The sequence below is a fragment of the Natator depressus genome, chromosome 7 (genome assembly GCF_965152275.1).
Source record: "Natator depressus isolate rNatDep1 chromosome 7, rNatDep2.hap1, whole genome shotgun sequence".
Classification (NCBI taxonomy): domain Eukaryota; kingdom Metazoa; phylum Chordata; order Testudines; family Cheloniidae; genus Natator; species Natator depressus.
Window position 1 is genome coordinate 113,507,186 of NC_134240.1, and position 4,817 is coordinate 113,512,002.

Genomic DNA, 4,817 nt, shown 5'->3' on the forward strand with positions numbered 1-4,817 from the left:
GTCTACTGCTGTGATATACCCTCCCCACCTTTGACTCTGGCTAGGTTTTACTTTAATGATTTCAACCATTTGAGGGGTTCTGATGACACTATACATAAGGGTGTGTAGTGGCATGAGCCTGATTGCTTGATGGGCCTTAATTTCTGCAATGTTTGCCAGGCACCCTAGCTCAGAGACTTCTTTCATGGTTAGTAGAGAATTGAGACAGCTGTAGCTGGTTGCAGTGACTCACTTGAATGTCTTTTTCTGAGCCCATTTAGCTAGCCTGCATTCCTAGCTGCCCTAGGCTGTAGCTAGAAACAGGATTCCATGGACTAATGCAGGAAGAATGCAGTTAATGTCCCCTAGAGAAGCAGCAGATCTTGGCTAAAGTGTCTCATTGTATCAAAAGATGCTCAGTTTGTAGCATTGTGTGGGTGGATCTGTGGAGGCTATGAACTTGTCAGTTGAATGGACTGTTCAAATCTCTGCCTATGGAGATAATTCCCTACATTTATTCAATGTTCCTTTTATGAAGGTCTGTACAACAATAAGGGCCAGGAATTTGTTTAAATGAAAACTGAGTAGGCAGTCCAAGTTTCACCAAAGGAAACTATGCATACAGGCTACCCATCTATTGATCATCTAAATCCTAATAAGACTTTCAAAACCATAAAACATGGTTGGTTTTCAAGTATGAATTTCTTTACTGAAGGGATGTTAAATGGTAACTACAACTATGTAGTTTTCCTGTGCAATGACCTACTCCTAGAGAGTCAGGTCATAACTTCATCTCAGTGTTACCTACTCTTGGAGTAGGTTAAGAGTTCCATGGAGGGAGGGAAGAGAATTTGACCTTATAGGCAGTAGGAACAACTTGCTTGTTTTTTTCCCTGCTTTGATAAAACTTGTTTTAAGATGGAAGGAACTTGCTGCAGTACCCTAACTTCCCATTGGCATTCCTGCAGAGTACAGGATAGAATAAGTTTTGGTAGTGTGTGTCAGGCATCTTTGAAGAAGCCACATGTGAGTTAATACCCACCTTCCCCCACTTACTATAAACACAAGACAGTGTAGACCCTGAGAATTAGAACTGCAAAGAACAATCAGGAGATTTTTGTGCAAACAGTTCAAAATAAACCCACAAGTAGTTCTGTTAATGTTACAACTGCTAACTCTTATTTGAGGCAGGGTTAGAGTTGCAGGCTGCCTGTTCAGAGCCAGCCAGCCAGCCAACCCTCACTGCTTCAGCTCCTGTGTGGGTTTCAAGCTATTCCTTCTGAGAAGATGGAACCATGCACCTGATGGAATGCAAAGTTAAATAATTCTCAGATCTTTGTATCCCTTTCTGGGTCATCAGTAGCAATATACTGCAAGCTAAAGCAGTTCTCACTCTTGACCCTTACATACTCATAATGTAAGGGAGACTTACAGGGAAGGAAGAATATTTTGAAAACAAAGGTTCTAAAATTGAGTAGCTGTTTTAGTTCACTTCAACAGCTCCCAGTGGTGTCAGGGGTGGGGGGAAGAAATCACACTACAAACATGGCTCCATGGGATTGGACCAGTGGTCTGTGGAATCTAGTGTCCTGCCTGGCAGTGGCCAATACTGGCTACTTCAAAGGGACAGAAAGCAACATGCAGGCAATTATGTTCTGGAAAAGTCTACCTCATGGTAGATAAGGCTTGTGACTGAGGCATGAGTAGGGCCCTACTAAATCCACAGCCATGAAAAACATCATGGACTGAAATCTAGTCTTATGTGCTTTTACCCTATACTGTACAGATTTAATGGGGGGGACTATTGTTTCTCAGAATTGGTGATCCTGACCCAAAAGGGAGTTGCATTATTCAGAGCTGGGCAGCCAGAGAGCAGTGGCTGTTGGCTGAGTGCCCATACTATGCCCTCCTTACTTCTGCACTGCTGGTGGTAGTGGTGGCTCTGCTTTCAGACTGGGCTTGTGGCCATCACCTGCTCCTCTCCAGCTCTGAAGGCAATGCTGTCTCCAGCAACACCACAAAAGTAAATGGAGCAGTACTGCAATCCCTACAATAACCTTGTGACTGCCCCCACAGCTCCTTTGTGGGTCAGGACCCCTACAGTTATAACACTGAAATTGCTGATTTAAAGAGCTGAAATCATGAAATTTCATTTTTAAAATCTGATGACCAAAATGGACTGAATTTGGTGGGGGCCCTAGGCATGAGTGTCACTCCCTGCTTTTGGAAGGGATAAGTAGGTCAAATCTTCTGCATAGCAACAAGTAGCATCCTGGGCAAAGAGCTAGTCATTTTTCAAGACTGTTTATATTAAACAGAGTGTGGCAATCCTCTTCTGGTACAGAAGGCACTTAGACTTGACAGCACATGCAGAAGCCACCAGAACTCTTGAAGCAGAGACTCTCATCTAGACCTGGAACACCTACACTAAGCAGCCTGGGTGCTGAAAGTTCTGAAAAATCCATGATGAGCTGTACTTAGCCTCTAATGCATTCTGGTATTGAGGTAGAGCTCACACTGAAGTTCATTGAGCAAGTTATGTTTCTGGGGTGGAGAAAAAACAGCAAGTGTTTGGGGCAGGGACTACTTAGTTGTCCACTATGCAGCACTAGTGGGCCCATCTTTAGATGTTACTGTAATACAACCCCAGCACCCCAAAGTCCTGGTGATCTCAACTACACTAGAGCTTCTCTGGGACAGTAAGTGACAACCCAGCACCATGAAAGAGTGTCAACCCTAACAGTATCCTTTAAGCAGGCATAGACTCACCACCTGATCAGGGGTCTAGGTTAAATCAGAGTGTTTGACAAAACTGGCTTGACTTCTAGGGTACATCTATACCCCTATAAAAAGAGCCACATGGTAGTGCAGCTCAGAGTTGGGATTATGCTATGTGGCTAAAAGCAGCAGTGTAGACGTTGTCTTGGGAGGGAGCCCCTGCTTTGAAATCCAGTGTAGGGGGAAATCAGAGGCAAGGCTTGAGCCCAAGCCTGGATTGTCCACACTGCTACTTTTAGCCCTATAACATAAGCCTGAGTCAGTTGACCTGGGTTCTGAAACTCACTGCTGCAGGTTTATTGCAATATAGACTAGCCATTACTACCTCTGAAAGAATGTAGAGAGGTGTCTCTTGTGGGGAAAAAAAAGCTGTGGGAGTAAGGAGATTCCAATTCTAGAAGCTGTTCCATGATTCCCAGGAAGTTGTTGCCCATCCTTTTGTTGGTTTAACCATTAGCACCCCCTTTGGAAGGTTGTGGCATGAACAGGTATGCCTTGCATGCTAAAGGAGAGCATACATATTGACTACGCATCCCAGTTGTGCCCAGTTCATGTCAATACATCCAAAGAGCCAAGGGCCTTGGTGTCAAGCTTGCTATAGGTAAGATTAATTTTTGCTACAGTTGGTGGGGTAGGCATCTAGGAAACCATTCCCAGAAATCCCTTGGGGCACTGGGAAAGTGTAAGGGCAGGTCTACATTTAAGCACTGCACCAACACAGCTGTACTACCATAGCACTTTAGTGATGATGCTACTAGGTGTAGCTAATCTACTGCCACAGGAGGCAGTAGCTATGTTGACATAGCACTGTCTATACTGGGGCTTAGGTTGGTGTAACTGTCAGAGGAGTGAACATTTCACACCCTTGAGCAATGTAGTTTAGCAGTGTAGACCTGACCTCAGCCTTATCTCAGGAAGATTTACTAATGAAGTTTCCATTCCTCTGCAGAAGCATCCTTTTGGAAGGAAGGTGCTACTGGATAGGTTCCCCAATTCCTTGTTTTACAAAGTGTTTGCTTTATGTGGGGAGGGACTTCCATTCTATTTTATAGAAATCTCTGCTTAGCTGTCTCACCCCCACCCACCTGCCATCTGTGATCAGCTGCTTGCTACTTCCCAATATCATAATGGAAGAGAAAGGCACAATAGCACAAGGCACTTCTCACCTGATAGCTCCTAGAAAAATAAAATTCTCATGTTGCACACTTCTCTTCCTATTTAACCTATCCTGGTAGGTTAGGAGACAATTTGATGGAGATTTAAACATACAGTTGTCTTAATATTAGTTCATGTTATGATTAAGTTTTAAGTTGGAGAGCTTTGAAAGGACACTTCTGGTGGCCTTACCTGAAGGCTACAGCTTGCTGCTGGAATCTCCAGCACTAACATTGGACTGACTCAGTATTCCATATGCAAGGACAACAGAAAACAGCTTCACTCAACTTATCAGATGGAGAGAGGTCTCAGTTTTTATCACCATGTTTGTCTGGTAGCCCAGTGGTATGCATGCAAGCATGAAGCCAGTACGTCAGCTATAATGTGAGCTAAGATGTCTGTGTAACAAAGCATTCTGCAAAGACATTCTAACACTGTGGTCTGAGTGACAATTTTGCCAAGTACACACTGCAGAAATGATCACTCCTACAGGATAGTTTTTTTTTGAATGTGCAATTAAAATTTATTGCTTCACATTAGCAGTGGTTACCAGAAGGCAGCTGAAGCAGAATATGAATAATTTCAGGCTTAAGAAAGTGCTGGAGGCACTATGAACGAAGGTCAGTCTTCCAGCCAACGACAACTTCAGTTTAATAAGTGGAGGGCATGGAGCATGACCACCACTTTTTGACAAAGAATGAAGCTTAGTAGAACCTGCCCATTTGCTTCATAAGCACATTTTAGAGATCAGTGTGTGTCCGTCTGAAAGCAAGAGCTTCCACCTTACTTGGAGTCTTGTGCCTATTCCAGAGATGAGGAAACTGGAACACAATAGCTTATGGTCATCATTGTGATGAAGTCCAAGCCATGGCATAAAACTGGCAAGTATAAATATATCTTCCTGT